Here is an 18,309-nt window from a genome sequence, read left to right as displayed (position 1 = left end):
TCTCCAAGGCTCCACCTCCTCAAGGCTCCACCCCATCATACAGTCAAATTTATTTTTAGTTGGCAGATCGGATATTACTAGAAAGCACAAGCTTTGGCACACATAGGCTTTTATAGTTCTGGGGGAAGAGTCAAATGCTGCACTCAATCAGCTGATGTACTTGGCAGGACACAAATGTGCACTCTGCACTATAACAAAAGACCACATGGTTGAATCCGGTAGAAATTAAACTAGGCCTTGGCAAGCGTTTCCCCTTATATTCGGACACTTCATTCTTTTAAAATTCTGTTCAGAGTTTGAGTGCAAAGCATTTGAAAAATGCTATTTATGAAGAGTGACAAATTTGATCTTTGGATTCAAAGTTGTTTTGAGGTACATTTCTAATACAGATATTTGGCGTGCCACAGTGGTTTTATAAATACATTTTATTTAGTATAATTAGCATTACTTTTATTCAAAAAATTAAATACAATAAAACATATTTGTTGGCTCGTAACAGACTTTCCTTCATCTCAGTTGAATGTTCTTGTGTGAAATTTTACCATCGATGGCAGAGAAAGTTTGCTTCGTTATAAAAACTCTTGATCACATTAGAATTCAAGTTAAAATGTTTCAGGAAAACAGTCCACTCTTCTGGAAATCCATGATTCAACTCACTAGGTCAAACAGAAAAAAATATACAGATTAATGTTTAAAAAAATCCTACAAATATAAGCGTGCTTCTGCAAAACCAATGTCAAACTCAATTCCAATCACTAATTTTCAGTGCTCAGAGTTAACTCCATTTAGAATGACAAGGCAACAACTGCAGGATTAGCAACTCAATTCTGGAGCCCGTATATTACAGATAACAGGGAGACTAGCACACAAACATAGCTCTGCAAGGAGATTACCAGGTTATCTACAAACTAGTATTACCTCGGGGAAGACGGACATGACGGTGTTTTTTTCTATCACGCATACACACCCGAAGAGTGGCAGGACAACGTACAATATACTGCTATCTATAGTGAAAAGTGTCATAAGAAGGTCCAGAGAAATCAAAATTTGATTTAGGCAGGGTTGGGAATCCCATTTCTGAACAATATCCTACCATGTCATGGGGAAAAGTCTGACGATCTGCCCCTCGGTGTAAAATCTTGCGAAACTTTAAACTTACTTTAAACACCATTAACTGTGTGTCCAGGAGAGTTCAGAGTCAATATTTTCATAGCATAACCCACAAGAATAAAATCAAATATCTTGTAGGTAGATACATCTGTTATTTGCACAAATCATACCAGTCAGTGTAAGTAAGTAAGTAATACTTTATTGTACAGTTAATAAAAACCATTACAAAAACCATCAGCGGTAAAAAAGGAAACTATTAAAAATATTTGTAGCAGCATAGATGATGGAGTTATTCGATTTAAGCTATGTTACAAAGTGCAGTTTAAAAAAAAGTTAAAAAGAATGGAGTGTCCGTCTGCCGTTAGGTGCTCGTGTCCTTCTACGGAGAGGGTTTCTTTTGTCAGTCCTGGCCCTCATTCCTATACAAAGTTAGGTATTGCAGTGCCTATTCCTTTTTGGAAGACTGGCTGGCATTTACCCTGAATGTTCGTAACTTTTAGTTATAGTATGCAAGTGTTTTAATTCAGTTTAAGTCTCTGAGCTGTCTTGATGTTTTGGCACTCACAGTATTGAGGGTGTGCTGTCCTTGTCCGTTTTTTCTTTCTTTGTGTTGATTCTGCTTTCTACAGCTCTGAGGTATTTTACCAGTCGGCAAGCCATTTGCACTTCGTCGCCTCTGAAGCAAGCCAGAGTTGCTTGTCTGCACGTCCTGATTCCTTTTTTTATGAATAGGGGTCTCAGTAGGTTCCTGCGATCTTGCTGCAGCTCTTTGCAGATGGTAATGAGATGTACTATGTTTTCCTCATTAGTTCCACACAGGCGACAGTTTGCCGGTTTTGGGGGCCACAGCCAAGGGGCCATGTGGTCAGCTGAGGGTAATACTCCTAATCGTAATTTTAGGAATGTTTCTTTTGCTTTTTTTGTGAAGCTGGTCAGAAGGTATGCCTGTGGTGTGAGTTTATTGTAGGTTTGTACTGTCAGCCAGCCATGTGCTCTATCCGTTAATGAGGCTTTGTCTTGTACGAGGGATTCTTTCCTAACTGTATGGTTTACAGTTTTTTTGAAACCTGCCAGGCTCCCTTGCAGATCCCATAGTTGACTCGCCCCCAGCTGTTTAATTGCATCCTCTAGAAAGAGTCTTGCTGGGCAGTTGTCTTTGCTTTGTAGATCCTTCCAGAGGAGTGCGTTGAGGGTGTTTGCTTCCCCTCTGCTAATTTTGTGCCAGGTCTTAAGGTATGCTCCCTTGCAAGAAAGCTCTTCCTTAACCTGCCCAAATTCGAGTCGGATCTGCGCCGCAGAAGTGTATCTCAGGAGGCCAAACATCTCCGCATTGCTCTTGTAATTACTCCTTCTAAGGTTCCGGTATCTCTGCCTCTCAATGCTTCGCTATCGTATGTAATGGATGGTAACAGTTTGGCTTGTATCAGTTTTAGGAGTGGGGTGAAGCTTGGGCCGATGATCTTATTTTTCAAGTTCCTTAGAGATACAGCTATCATTAACCATCGCTTTTTTATCTCCTCACATTGCGGTTTGAAGCTCCCCCTATGATCAATAGTCACTCCCAAGTAACAATATTTATTTGTGACTTCCAATTTATTTTTATCCAGGTTCCAACTGAATGTTGGTTTCTTCTTGCGATAGTTAAGGCGCATTACTTTTGTTTTACAATAACTAATACTGAGTTTATTTGTTTTGGAGTGTTGTGCGGTGATGTCGAGGAGCCGCTGTAGGCCGATCGGAGTCCGGCTGATTAGCACCAAGTCATCAGCATAAAATAAGTTAGACAATTGAGTGCCCCCCAGTTTTGGTGCATGCAAGTTGTTTTCGATTAGTGTGGTAGATAGGTCGGCCATAAAGAGATTAAATAAAGTTGGCTCTAGCACACATCCTTGCTTTACTCCTGTGTTAGTTGGAATTTTCTTAGTTAAAAAGTCGCCGGTACCTAGTTTAACCTGGGCCCATGTGTCGCTGTGCAGGAGGATTGGTTGGTTCAGTAGTGTTGCTGGAATTTTCATTCTCCCCAGTTTTTGCCACAGCAGATTTCTGTTTGCGCGGTCAAAGGCGGAGCTGTAGTCAATAAAACACAGGTACAAGGGTTGTTTTCCTTCTAGAGCGGAGTCGATCAGGAGTGACAAGGCAAGGATGTTTGTGGTCGTCCCCATGTTTTTTCTGAAGCCTGTTTGATTAAGTGGGATTGCTGAGGTTTCTTCCGCCCATAATGTCAGTTCCTGAAGTAAGAGGCCAGCATAGTATTTTGCTTCGTTGTCGAATAAGGCAATTAACCGATCGCTTCTTGGATCTTTCCTGTCGCCTTTTTTATATATTGGTGAGATTATTGCCCCCCTCCATGATCGTGGAATTGTCGCAGTCTGCCATATTTTTTCAAACAATGGTTTTAGAGTAGGTGCCCAGTATTCTGGTGCCTGCTTGAATATTATTGGGGGTATACCGTTGGGGCCTGGAGCTCCCTCTGTTCTCCCTTTGGAAATCCTATTATTTGTAGAGTCGTGATTGATAGTGCTTCGTTGGTTGTCGAGGATTCTTTAAGTGGAGGCAAGTATTCTTTGCTCCTGAGGTTGGTTTTGCCAGTTTCTTTCCATGTTTCGTTGGTGTCGCAGAAGTGTGTGCTAATATGGGTTGTCCGTCACATGGGATTCCATCGCCTGGCTTTGCTGGTTGATCAGGCCGTTAATCTTTTGCCAGAACTGTGCGCTGTTGTTTGTCTTGGCAACGTGTAGGAGTTTTCCCCAGAATGTCTCATCTGCGTCCTTTTTTAGTTGCCATATTAATTTCCTTTGGTCGCCTTTTAACTGTCTTAAAGCCTGGTAGGCGGAGGGATCTATTTTTGCACTTCGCAGATTGTGATTAATTTGTGTCTTCAGTCTTTTTAGATTGGTATCATTTCGAAAGTTATAGTGGCTCTTGTGTATCGCATCGCTGGTCTTGCCTACTTGCTTTGTATGCACTTTTCTTTCAGCGATGTCTTTCATTTTTTTTGTGAATACCTCCCAACGTATTATCAGGTTTGATGATTCGAACTGCGCTTCGTGGAGAGCATGCTTCGCTTGCTCTAAAAGGTTTTGTGGGTCGGTAACTTTACATTTTACCCGTTTTTCGTTTGTTGTAAAGTCCGTACCCAGGTTGTTGGCGCCGGGCGGGTTTGGTATTGTCGGTGTGATTATCGTTGTTTCCTGGGGCAGGTGGTCACTGTAATCCATTGGGCAGATGTAGAAATCTCTTACCCTGTAGTACAGGCTGCGAGAGAGGAAGGTAAAGTCAATTGTAGAGCTTGCCAGTGTACTGTGGAATGTTGCAGACTGCGGTCGATCGCCTGAAAATCTACCATTGAGTGCCCTAAGGCCCAGCTCTTCTAGTTTGGCCAGCAGGCTCCTTGATGTTTTTGTGGTTCTGCCTCCCGAGGTACAGTCTTGATGGTTGTACTCCCAGGCGAACGGGTCCTCGTCGTCTTTGGTTTCAGGATTCAAGGTGCTAAGCATATTTAGATTGAAGTCCCCTGTGATAATAAGGCTATTTGTGTTCTCGGTTTTCACTAGTTTTACGAGTTCTTCCTTCAGTTGTTGTGCTCCCTTCTTTTTCTCCCTGGGGTGCAAGTAGAGGTTTACTAAGATGATGTCCTCGTTTGTGTCTTGCGCGCGGAATGACAGTCGTATCGCTTGCAGTGCATTTGGGGCGGCTATGTTGTAGTCTAGTGGGGCGGCCTTCGTTATCACAGAAAGCACGCTGTATATGGCGAGACCACCTTTCTTGTGGCCGAACAGTGAGCTCTGAGTGGGTGGTTGAAAGATCAGATTGTATCCTGATAGCACTGGTGGAGACTCGGACCAAGTTTCTTGCAGAGAGATGATAGTAAATTTTGTCAAGTAGGAATTTAAGTCAGAGTCTGAGAGCTTGTCGCTTAGGCCGTTGATATTCCATGAGCATAAGCTAAGTGTACTGGTGGAATTAGTTAATTTTGTATTGTTTTGTCATTGATTTGACTCTTTTGCGTTTGTGGTCCTTGCGAGCCAGCTCCAGTTACATAAGGGCTGGCTGTCATTGGCCAGTATTATGGTGTCGGACTGGTCTAAGTACACTAGGTTCTCTGGCGTTTTGCTTCGTACTCCTCTTAGGACAGATTTTTTGATAGATAGCTCTTTACCAGTCAGTGGATTCGCCTTGAGTTTGAAGCGGAATGGGTGGGAAGCAGGTGTGAAACACATTTAAAGTAAAGTAGCCATGGTGCCCATAAAGCCTCACATTTCTAGATTACGTCATCCGCAGCCATGCGCCAGCACACCAGGACTCCACTACCTCAGATTTGCAGAGGGGGTGTGGGGGGGGGGGGGGGGGGGGGCTTGTCTGTGGGGTGGTACACTCCCCTAATAAATGTATTTTGAAATCAATAGTGAGGTACATGTGCTTTTGATGGAGCGAGGTGGCAAACGCAAAATTTTGTGTATCGCTCGTGAAATTAATGTCCCATAACATTAATATGTTTTGACTGCATGTTTTGTGAAACTAACCAACCATAGAGTAAAGTGCACACATTATTTTTATTTACACATGGGAAAACTAACTTTGCTTGCATGTCGCAAAATAAAACCAAGCTAATATAGCCTTATAACCCGGCGTAGCGGGCTATACCGGCTATTAAAGGCCAGCTGAATCGTTAAAGGCCCGAGCCGAAGGCGAGGGACTTTAACGAGACAGCGGGACTTTAATTGCCGGTATAGCCCTGCTACGAAGGGCTATAAGGCTATTAGAACATTCTGCCACTAGAGGGCAGAATGTTCTAACAAATGAAACAAAGGGGTCTCGAAGCTCGAGGGGATATAAATCCCCTTGAGCTTCGAGAAGCCTTTGTAGAACATTGGAATGTTGCTCTGCGGGCCTTTACCGGCCCGTAGAAGCAGGGAGCACTGCTTATTGTACCCGTTTTATGTCAAAGGGTGGTTGGAATTGTAAGTATAAAACGCATTTATGTGGTTTTTCCGCTAGGTAACAACTAATTGGGAAACATTAGTATGGTGGGAGATAAACAGAATGGGTTTAAATTCACAATTTAACACAAATTTGTGTTTGTTTCCGTGATAGTTCCAAAAAGTGGCGTCTGAGGCCTAAACGAAAATGGCTGCTGGGGTAAACTGTGCAAGAGCTGAACTGCGCAGGCGCGCCAAACCCTGCAAGTCAGAGTGAACTGCCTGTGCTTGAGTAAGTTCAAGGCGGATGTGGCCCGGAACCTAGGATGGGTGCCAACCTGGACGACTGGACATTGAGATCATGAGAATAATCCCTAATGTTGCAAGTCGAGGAAACGGCTAAGCCAAAGACTGTCTTAAACAATAATTCTTTATTTTTTTCACTGAATCATCGAGAAATTTATGTCGTAAGGATGAGATGATGTTCACCCACCGCGATTATGTCCAATCAGAGGCCTAATAAATGATGGTAGTTACATTTTAGGGATTTAGGGTATAAAACCCCCCGGTTTTAACTGGAAGGGGTCGCTTTTTCCATTTCCATCGGAGATGCTGCCCGATTCCTGGATGTAAGAACTCTAATGATTTCTTTACTTGTTTGCTTTGCAGGATTGAAGGATAAGATGAGGGTGTTAGTTAGGGATGTTAGGAGAGAATGATTTTGGAACTATCTGTTCTTTGCTAATATTTAACTGTTTTCTAACAAAGCGATTTTTCCTTGAGCTCAAATAAAATGATCATTTTGAAATAAAGTTTAAGTTTTACTGAATAAAGATTTACTAATGCATAAAATGTCCGACATGATAAAGTTTTGCTTAGAATAAAAATTAAATAAATGAAGTAAAAGCTGGTCTTTGATTCTTTCTACGCCTAATTTTCATTCTAGTAGATCCATTGACACTATGGTGGTGTGTCTGAATAATTAAATGTCTGAATAAAACCCATGGTAAAATGTTTTAATCTGCAGGTGTAAATAATTAATAGTTAAATAGGTTTTAGACGCTCTACCAAACGTTATAGCGTTCTCCATTTGCAATTCACCAAAGCCATGAAGCCAAAGTGTAAGTGAACTGGGTAAATGCGCAGTGTTATGGGCCCCACTGATGCATGTTTTGAGTGTTTTAAGGTTTCAGGGAAATGGTGAGCATTGATTAGAAATGATTTTTGGAGCCGCGCTGTAGCACTTTCAATTGGTTAGGGTAAGGTTTCTGTCGGTTTTCACCAAGAGGAATTTTTACACAGACGAAAACGCACACACACGGTCTCCCTCACTCGGTTTGGAAATACTTCAAGAATGTTGGTTATAATATTGTGCTTTTTCTCCCTTAGTACAGCTACCAATTCACATTCCTCTCCCTTTCCACGGCCCCTTAGGCCTCTCTCATGTACCCTGCTTGTCCTATTATGCATTTTAACAATATGTGCCAAAGTGATGGTTGGGACATCTGAAGCTCCCTCCCCTCCTCCCCCAAATCTTAATGACCAAGCTACCCTCCTGCATATTTGAGCTGTGTCTCTATTAGCCACGATGATACCCAGATGGACTACGATCGTAAGTCTTGGTAGGATCATTGTAAAGCCCTCTATCTGGACATTAACAGGGGATTCACTCATAAGCTGTAACGTGTCCATAATACTGCAGCGAGACTGATTTTAGACCTTCCAAAATCTCTTCAGATCTCCGCTGCCATTCGAAAACTGCATTGGCTTTCTACCGAAAAGCGAATTTCGTTTAATGCCCTATGTACGGCTCACAAGACACTAACTCAGGCCCAACAGGAATTAAACACTTGATCCAACGCTATGTCCCTGCCAGACAGCTGCGATCTGCCAACTAAAATTGGTGGGTAGTGCCTCGGTTTAGGAGGGCAAAGTGTGGAGGAAGAGCCTTTGTTGTGGCTGCACCCAAACTCTAACACCGTACCTACATCAATTTCTCATCTAGTCACATCCTCTATTTCGTAAATCATTAAAGAACTGGCTCTTTGCCCTCTAATCTTTCAGAGGATTGACATTTCCCTCCCCCTGACCGGGTTCCTGTTAGCAATCAGCGCCTTGACACCCTTGGGCATTTGCTCACGCTCTACAAGTCGATCATTCATAAATTGCAACTTGTCTGGTTTACGTTTGTGAAAACTGTGCTTCATTGTCTATGTTGCCTCTTCAAAAGGGCATTGCATATTTGTCTGGCTCTGCAAATGCTGGTTCCTGTGGACAACAACCTGTTGACTCCTCTAGCGTCCCATTGGCTTGCGGCTGCTGCACAACGCGAGGTACCAGCCCCTCCCTTCAGAGAAGAGGAGTGCTTCGGCACATGACATATTAAACTTTGGCTCGAATAATAAATGTATGTTGCCTGGATACTTCCTCAGCATTAGCTGATAACAAGGATCAGGTCTGTTCCCTGGATGATTTAAACTGGGCAATTGTGGCGTCATAGTCTGCAGAGACTGAATATATATCTAGGATTTGCTTTCCATTGAAATCATGGAAGACAACATGGATACCTCAGATAAATCTTACTTTGGCCACATTTTCGAAATTAACATGTTATTGTTTATTTTAGTATCATATTTTTAACGTAGAACATGCTCATTAGCACAGCATTGAATTTGCTTAGCTTGTGCTTTACGTTTTTATTATCTAGTTAGCTGCTAAGTCACTTTCCTGACAAAGCTGGGGCTCACTTAGTTCTCCCTTACTTGAGCCTGAGTGCACGCTGTAGGCTGCTTTGCTGTACACACGCTGCACACAGCACGTTTGTTTTTATGCCACAATATTTTAGAAATATGCTGCACATGTGTATCAGTCCTCCTTTTTGGGACTCAGTCTGAACATTTCATACAAGGTAGAACACAGTGCCCTATTTTTCTGTGACGAGTTAGCAACATAGCTTGGCATTTAGACAACACAGTGGAACAGCTACTGTTTTTAAGTGAGGTACCTCTTATCACATACACAGACTTGCCGTTTGAAAACAGAGGAGGATTCTTGCAGAAGGGAAAGGTTCTTGGATGGACAAGGTAGGTTTGCGCAACCCGAGATGCAGACAACCTAACTACAAAAGCCAGATACGGGGGCCGGTTCTACTCCGAGATCTGATATATCACTGTGCTCACATAGTGAGGAAAGGCTTAGGCAGCTTTATCATTTGCCATGGTAGGGTTTTTCATTGTATACACTTTACTCTTAATGCAGATTACTGTGCTCAGTTGTATATGCTTTCTAATTGCAGCACAGTTGTTTCATGATAGAGCACCATAGTTTCAATAAATATTGGAAAGTGTCCTGGTTTCTTTATTTTGTTTATAATGGACATGCGTGAGTGAGAAAACAAAAGGGGGCAATCTGTTTCTAAGCTACCCCTGGGGACTAGAGATTTGTGTTGTGGGGTGCAATTTACCGGTCACTCTGGGAAAGTAAGGAGAAAGGTAAGGCACAATGAGCTTGTCTGATTTAGGCACATAGGTACTGATGTAGAATGGTGACTTAGTCTCTACATTTTGACGTCCTGTGGTACCAGGCAGTTCTGTTTCCAAACACAATCCCTGCAACAGGACAGCATACTGGCAGTGAGCCTCTCTTACAAGGAATCTCAAGTAGTTTGTGCTGATTTGCAAGTGGAATGTGAAAATGAATGTCTTAGTTCTATGAACCGTGTCAATTGTTGCTTTTGATGTGAGGAAAAATTTGATGACGGTCTAATATCAGGCGATATTGGACTGACTGACCTTCCTTGGAGTCTAGAAATGTCTGGACTTTTTGTTTTCCTGTTGTGATAGTATTTTTATGAGTGTTCTTTTGGCCAATAGAATGCAAGATTGTTTTACTAATAAGGACAGTTGGTAATTGTACCTGGGGTTTGGTGGAATAGGTGCTGAAATTGCCTTTAAACAGATGAGTCTCTTTTGATCATGTTCAGTATATATCTGAGACTTCCACTCTTTCAAGTGAGATGCCACAGCGCTCCTTACAGGAGTAGGTCACTGTTGGGAAGGTGAAAGAGTATTAGTGGCAGTTGCATTATTCCTTGAAATGTGAGCTCCGTCGGGGTCAATTATTTGCTACTTCTGTCATCTGTGTTTTGACCTAGCTTTTGAGGCAGTTATGGTCATCTTGGAGGTTGAACTATCTGTTGGAAAAAATTACGTTCTTTAAGACTGTGCCATTTTAACAACTTCTGTTCTGCCAGGCCATCCATTTTGGGGGCTCCATTTCGCTTTCCATGTGGAGCATCTCTTCCCCTGCATGTTGATCAAAGAGAGCGGTACCTACGAAAGTCCAGTTATGTTAAAATTACTTATTAAGCGCACGTACACCAGACTGTTTCATGGCACTAGAGTCACAGCGAGGCAGCGGCAGGGAGGGTGGCTTAGTCATCATATGCCTGGGAGAACAGACAGGTCTGGAGCGGTTTTCTAAACTGTACAAGAGAAGTCAAGGACCTCATCTCCACAGGGAGGTACTTCCAAAATTGTGGGGCCAAGACCGCAAACCTTAAGCCACCAAGTTTCTTACATTTGAAGGAGGGGGTTGCCAACAGGTTCAAGTGGGAAGACCTAAGGTCTCGAGAAGGAATGTAACGAAGCCTAGTCAAAATAAAAGCGGGACTATTACAAGCTGATCTGAGTTTCGGATTTCAAGAAGGAAGCTCTAAGTGAGTAACTATGGCAATATTCAGTTGCAGAGAATTCCGCTGAATCCACCACCGCCCTGATTACCCGATTAGCTACCAGAAACCCTTCATTTACCATTTTTAGGAAGTCTGTGCTTCAAAAGGTCTGCTGTGAAAGACTTCATTCCTTCCAACATGTCTGATATATTCCTAGTAGTGCTGTAGCACTCATATTCTTCATGTGCTGATGCGGTTTTCCAAATCACCTTCCCAGTCATGTCAAAACATTTGCTTCCTTTTCAGGAGGAAAAGTTTACTCATGGGCTGAAGGATATTTACGTCTCACAAGCGTAATGGTGATAGAATCAGGTTTTGGGTCTGTACTTTTTTGTGGGCATGGTATTACAGCCTTAATAATTTCTGGAGTGAGGAAAAGTTTCCTCTGCCATCTCCAAAAGTCCTGGGACCAAGAGTAATAGTGGGTTTGGTGCAGTTCTAGGTTATAGCATTTCTAAAATGATTGAGGTATCAAGAGGTATATCAGCTTTGCGACCCCTCTTGCCAGTACCTTATGGAAGATAACAATCTATTAGGAATGTATGAAAATAGGTTAGTATTGCGGCAGGGAGATCTTGTGTGGAATCTGGTGGCTCTTTTACTATTAGGTGCCTGAGTAAAGGCAGGTTTTCAATTATGTAAAGAGACACTGAAGTGGTCTTTGAAGTTTCCCTTGGAGGTGAGGAGTCCAGAAGTCTTTTTTTGTTTGTGGATTTTTATTTAAATTACAGTACTGTACAATACAACATCGATACAGCGCACTACACTACAAGTAACCAGTAAAGATATAGTATACATTTCAATTGTTATTTTTGCCAACAATAAGCACAAAAGCTAGTAAACCAGAAGTGAAATCCTCTATGGACCTTCGATTGTTCAGTCCATCTGTGTATAGCTGGAGGTAAGCAGAACGTTTTGAAACGGTATCTAAATGTACCGTGGCCCAGAGGGCTTAGGCGTCACCTCATTGTACAGTTCCATCTGCTCACTACAATATTTCTTGCATCCATAGTTCTTTTGTTAGTTCCCTTCATCGGTCCAATTACTTAGCCACTAATCTCTTAGCAAACAAGGCAAGGGCAATACATTTACGATCAGTGTGGCGAGTCTTCTGGACCCATCCCAGCATTGCGATGAGCAGGGATAGCTTTACCCTTGAGCCAATCTGCAATAAATATATAATCTGGGACCATAAATTGTAGATCAGCTCACAATGCCGCGCCAAGTGCATGAAGTCTGCCTTTTCCCCTGCCACATCTATCACAATCAGAATTGTCCCTCAGTCCCCATTTGTGTAGCTTCTAGAGAATATAGTAGAGACTGTGTAGAAATCGGAAATATATTAGATACAGTCCGCCACTAGGAAGTTGTTCACTTGCTTGCGCACATTAATGCACCCATACCTCGGCCGGTATCTGTTGGCTCAGATCCTTTTCCCATGCTGATCTAGCCAGACACACGGTTTCTGAATAGCGCAGTAAATTGATTACATTGTTTTTGGACTGTTAGAAGCAACTAAAATTTCAAGAGGGACAGATTTGTTAGGTTTGTGTGGAGATTCAAGAATATGTTTCTTCTTAGCCATTTTAAGCCTATGAAGTAGATTATTCAACAGTGTGGGATGGTGTGTAGCAATTTTAGGTCTCCCCATTTGAATTTGCAAAGATGCCTGCATGCTTTTGGTTTCCCTGTTGCACTAAAAAATGCATGAGCCCAAAGCGTGGCTGTGCTGGAGTATAGCAGCGTTAAGGTCTTCTTTTGTCTAATCTTGTCCCACACACGTATGTTTATTTCACTTGTGCTGTGGTTAGCTTTATTCCATAATGTTACTTCAAATGTGTTGGATAAGCTATCACAGTTTCGACGGCAAGATGGGGCAAATATTTGGGGGTTTTAAGCCAGTACTAGGCAAAGTGAGCTTGAGCACTGTGATAGTAAAGTCCATATTTGGTATGGCAAACCCTTCCTTATTATTTGGCAGTATTAGGGTGGTCCAGGCTATTTGTGTTTGTTTACTCGCACAAGTGAGGCACACTAGTAGTGAGGCAAAAAAGTGTTTTGTCAGCGTGATGGCTACATTTACAAAATAGGAGATAAACTTCAGCAGTAGTACCATTTTTGTTAACCCAATTCGTCCTGCCACAGACAGCAGTTTTAGCCAACCCTTTATTTGATCCTTTAGCTTAGAAATTACATAATTTAGGCTAGAAATTCCTCCGTGTCTAGACTAATACATTTCCCCACATATTTAATGGGAGAGCCTGCCCAAGTCAATGGCTAATCCAGCTCGAATTTGTCTGTGCAAAATGAAAGGGGGAATAATGCTCGACTTTTCCCAATTGATGGAGTCACAACCTTTCTCCAAATTGAATGAATTCCCTGAGAAGATGGAGCCCACTTTGTGGGTTACGTACGTTTAAAGTAATATCACACGCATATAGCAGGATCCAATGGGATCTACCACCAAATCTCAGAGAGAATAGGCTATATTTTTGGCACAGTGTAGACGCAAGGGTTTCCGGTCCTATAACAAAGAGTATAAAGACAGTGGACAACCCTGCTGGGTTCCTCTGTTAATCACAATAGGCGATGAGACTTCCCCATTCAAGTATAGTCTCACTGTTGTTTTTGTGTAAAGTAATTTAACCAGTGGTAGGAAGAAGAGAGGAATACCCATACGTTGCAGTGTTGTCAGCAAGAAGTCCCCATTCAAGGGAATCAAATGCCCTACTGGCATCCAGGAAGATTGTAGCAGTTTCCATTTCTGGAGCAATTTGGTGAATTAGGGCAAAGAGTGTTCATAGGTTATGTGCGGTTTATCTTCCCAGCATGAACTCTGCTTGGTCTGGAAGTACCAGGTTCAGTAGCAAAGGTAAAATCGGTCTAAAGGAGACACAATCAGTATCCAGTTTAAGCACTGTGATGCTTATGGCTTCACGCATAGAGTCGGGTAGCCCACTCCTCTCCAGGGGCTTCCATATAAATGGTGTAGGCAAGGCGCCAATAGGTCGATATACATTTTATATATTTCAGTAAGGAGACCATCAAAGCCTGTTGCTTTGTTAGGCAGTTCTTTAATGGAATCAGTGATTTCTCCCAAAGGTATGGGATATGCCAGGAATTGCCTCTGGCCATCGCTTAGCCACTCCAATATTACTTTATCCAAGTACCTTACTGTTAGCATCGTGTTGCTTGTGTGAACTATACCATCCCCCGTAGTAGTCCAAGAACACCCTCTCTCTATCAAGAGCATCCTGTAATCTACCTGCCGAGTTGTGAATTTGAGTCTGTAGCTGCCTAGGGCGTTTCTAATAGTGTTGGCTAGGGCTTTCCTTGGTCTAGCCCCTCACAGTACGTACATGCCCTGGCATATTTACCCAGGTCATTGGCTTCTCTTTCTGCAGTTTCATTTTGAAAACCCTACTACGCAATTCCTCCCGGACATCTGGGGCATTGTTATTAGAGACCCTAACGTCCAGTTGCTTAATCTAAGCTTCCAACCTGGTTGGGTGGGAACACAGCGTTTGCAGAACATGTTGCATCAAGATGCATTTCCCCCTCAACACTACCTTAAAGGCCTGCCATACAGTTGCTTGTTTGTCAACCAACCCCTAATTTTCCAGGAAAGAACGCCCAATCCTTGGGCAAGTTACTCTCGAAACACGGGGGCCTAGTCAATACCTGCCATGTTTGGGCATGCAGGGAGTGCCTCTGGGCTGAAAGTGGAGTACCACCGGCAAATGAACAGAATGTAAAGGCGTTGTGCATCACTTCCACTGTCCATGTACTGACCTCCTGAGTTACAACCCAGAAATCCAGCCGCTACCACGTTATGCGCCTCTGAGTGAAATGTACATTGTTCAATATTTTTTAGTCACCAGATATTCTTGTGGTGACATTAAGCTAGGATGCTGTTGAGAGCCGCAGCTGAGTTAATGTGACCTCTAGCTAGTGGCTTTATGTATACTGGACCAGAATAAGGTACCGTGTGTATAGAGTCCACAAATCTCAAAGGTATAACAGAGGTTAAAGTCAGGACTGACCTTACTCTCAAAAGTGGTAGCTTGGTCGAGCAGTAAAGCAGTACCAGAGGACAGTGTAAAGCATTTGTTGTACACACACAGTCAGCAAAAGGTTTCACACACAAGGACTGAACTCCAGGCCAATTGTTTTTATATCAACAGATATAGTTGTTTTATTTTTAGAACCAACAGGTATACAAATATACTTTTATCAATATGAATACTCATGTAATTACTTTGCAAAGAGGCAATAAACTTTGTGAACACAATAGACACAGGGGTTTCAGTAGGCAACACAATTCTAAACACACCATAGCATTGAACTCAATGGATTTTCATCATAAGTACAGTTGATTACTTTGTACATTACTTTGGTAGTTTCAGGACTGGATCCTAGGTTCAGTCCTGGGGTCGAAGCTGAAACCAATTTAGTAAAATCGTTTTAGTTACTGTTGTGATTTTTCAGTTCACACTTAGAAACTTTTCAATGAAAATCTGGCAATGTTATCCAATGGGAGAAAATTCAAGTTGCAGGTAAAGTACGATCTCGTTACTTTTGTAATCCAGTACTGGGCTCCTAGGTCCGGCACTGGGGTCTCAACATTAAAACAGGTAAGTAATTGCGTTCCAGTATTTTGTAAGATTTTTAAAGACTATTTCTAGTTTTCAAAAGTAGACACTTAAAAGAAATTTCATAGAAAAGCGACAATGGATTCCTAAGGAGAAAATACAGATTACTAGTAAACCCGGTAAGGATTACTTTTGCGGTTCAGTACTGGGCTACAAGGTACAGTACTGGCTTCTCCCCTGATCACAGGTGAGTACTTTGGAGTTTGGGTGATTTTATATGAATATTTTTAGTTTCCAAAACTTCACACTTAGAAAATTATTCGAGTCAAACCGGTCAATGTTATCCAATGGCAGGTAAGTGAGTTATCTGCTCCAGGTGAATACTTGGCTGGTGAAGTTAGGGTTCTGGGCATAGACTCAGGGGTCCCTCAGGGTCAGGTAAGTACAGTTGGTTCACCCCCAGCGGCACAGGGGCGGCCAGGTGCAGAGGTAGGTAGGCACAATGTTATCAAATGAGGGAAAGGGGGCCTCCGGTTGGTGGCTGCTGGCTAGCAGGCCACGCGGCGGTGGGAGCTGGGCTCCTGGTCACTTGCTCAGGGCAAAGGGGGAAGTAGGATAGGGTACAGGCTACACTGCCAGGGGCACTCGGGCGGCTGGGTGCAGGGTGCTTAGGAGCCGTCGGGCGCTCAATGTTATTCAATGAGGAACTTGAAAAGGAAACAAAGGCTGCAGGCTCGGGGACGGAGGACCTTCTGGAGCGACCAACACTTCGAGGGGTAAGTTGGGATCTTGGAGGATAGGTAGGCATCCAGGATTTGGGCACAGGGGGCCATGGGGCGCAGGGGTGTTTTTTGAGGTCGGGAAATCTTATCCCCTGCTGGTCACGGTCGGAGGGGTCCTTTGTCCTGAGGCTGCAGGTGTCGTCGGGGTCATCGAGGAGAGTCTTTGGGCACTGGACATCGGGTCCCAATCGCCGGGGGGGGGGGGGAACATCCTCGTGGTCCTGCATCACTGGGGCACGGGCCGCCGGGAGCAGGGTGGGTTGGGCGTGAGCTTCCTGATAGGCACCAGGGGTGTTGTTGCAGCAGAACCTCTGCTGATGGGAGTCCCAGGCTTTAAGAGGGTCAGGGCAGGCAGGTCCTCTGGGTGTCCCAAGGTTGCTGTTCACAGGAGTCGCCGGGATTAGGCAGAAGCAGGTTCCAGGATCGACAGGCCGGTAGGGCTGGGGCCAAGTCAGTTGTTGTTGTCCTGTTAGCAGCTGCATTGCGGGTCTTCTTCTTGATCTTACTTCTTTTCTTATCGGGATGTGTGGAAGGAAGGTTCAGGGAGCCCCTAAATACTGAGTTTAGGGGCGTTACAGGTAGGGCAAGGACAGGGACATATAGGTCCCTGTCCTGGGGTGGGTACACCCCCTAGCCTGCTCCTCTCCTGTGGGAGGGGGGCAGGAGCCTAGCTGTGATTGGGCAGGGCTCCCCATATTCAAGATGGCCGGAGCCCGGGGTCGTGCTTCACCTCGTCTCCCCACCTGAGGGGTGGGCTTGGTACAGGCTGGAACACCTCCTCCTGACGTTTTTCCCGCAGGAGTAGGGGGGGGGGGGGTCAGGACTGGTGGGGGCCAGTTGCTGGGTACAGCAAATTGTCTGGAGAAGCTCACAGAGGCGGCATGCCTTTGAAGCTTCCCCCTGTCCATCCTGGGGAGGAGACCTAGCACCTCGCCCAGGATGTGCATTGTTGCAGGCCCAGGAGAGCGGGGGGCTCTCCTACCAGAGGTCCAGCAACATGCCTGCTGTGTGGCAGCTTCTGCAGCCACTCAGCCCAGACGTGGATTGTAGGTTAGGTTTTCAGGGGGCATCTCTCAGATGCCCTCTGGTGCATTTTACATTAAATCGCACACTGGCATCAGTGCGGGTTTAATGTACTGAGAAGTTTGGTACCAAACTTGTCAGTCTTCAGTGTAGCCACAATGGTGCTGTGGAGTTCGTAATGACCTCATAATGGCATCACTGCACTTAGTGCCCAGGAATGGCCCTGGGTACTGTAGGGGCACAGGGCTCATGCACCTGTGCCCACACCTCTGGCATAGGGCACCCAGCTAGAGGGGAGACTGGAGTATGCCAGGGCAGTGGGTTCTATGGGCATGGCACACAGGGATGTGTACCGTGTCAACTCTTTGTTTGGTTCTGTACTTAGACACTCAGCCTGCAAAGGCAGTGTGTGGGTGCCAGGGTACAGGGCCCCTGAGGGTGGCACAATAAGTGCTGCAGCCCTCAGGGGTCTTCTCTTGTCACCATGGCTTGGGTACCTAGGGTACCATTTACTAGGGGCTGACAGGTGGCCAGAGAAGTCAATTGAGTTTTAGTTGTAACACAGTTTTAGGGAAGGAACACAGGCCCTGGGTACCTGGTTGGCAGGAGCCCAGGGCACACTCAGTCAAAGCACATCAGCAGTCAGAAGAACGTGGGGGCATACCAATGCAAGAAAGATGTAACTTTCTCACAGCTACGGATTGTGACCTATGTAGTCATTGGTCCATTGTTCTGTTAAACTCTCCACCCCATATTAGTGAACCTGTGTGTTCTGCTCTTATAGTATGTAGTAGGGCTGTATGTGTTCACAAATATCAAAGGATGCAGTCCCAACACCCCCACAGAATTATGAATCTCCCTTAGATTAGCTACCAGGTAGAATGGTGTTCCACGTTTAAAGAGAATGGCTACTGCCCTTGCGTAGGAGTATGATGCAGTGTAGGCAATAGTTGCCATTTACTTACCATTTTCTTATTTCTGGGTGTCAAGTGCTATATTGACATTGTGTCTCTGTAGGTATGCAGCAATGTATGCTTTCTGAGGTTATTGAGTCCTCATACATTTCAAGTGAGTGATTTTGACACCATTAACCATGATATCCTAATTGGAAGGCTCTCTAAGGCAATAGTTAAGGACTCTGCCTTTAAATT

The 18,309-nt window shown here is 44.1% G+C and overlaps 1 protein-coding gene across 1 annotated transcript in view; it reads right to left on the bottom strand.

Moving 5' to 3' along the window:
* Nucleotides 1–413: 413 nt before the first annotated feature.
* The window catches only part of LOC147733583 (protein regulator of cytokinesis 1-like), a 394,866-nt gene continuing 376,970 nt past the window's right edge, over nucleotides 414–18,309 (bottom strand). The window contains exon 9 of the mRNA XM_086958172.1: nucleotides 414–656. The gene's annotated coding sequence lies outside the window, so the exon portion shown is untranslated. The remainder of the gene's footprint in view (nucleotides 657–18,309) is intronic.

This window comes from Lissotriton vulgaris, chromosome 2_1 (genome assembly GCF_964263255.1).
Source record: "Lissotriton vulgaris chromosome 2_1, aLisVul1.2, whole genome shotgun sequence".
NCBI lineage: Eukaryota > Metazoa > Chordata > Amphibia > Caudata > Salamandridae > Lissotriton > Lissotriton vulgaris.
This window is presented reverse-complemented; position numbering and strand designations above follow the sequence as displayed.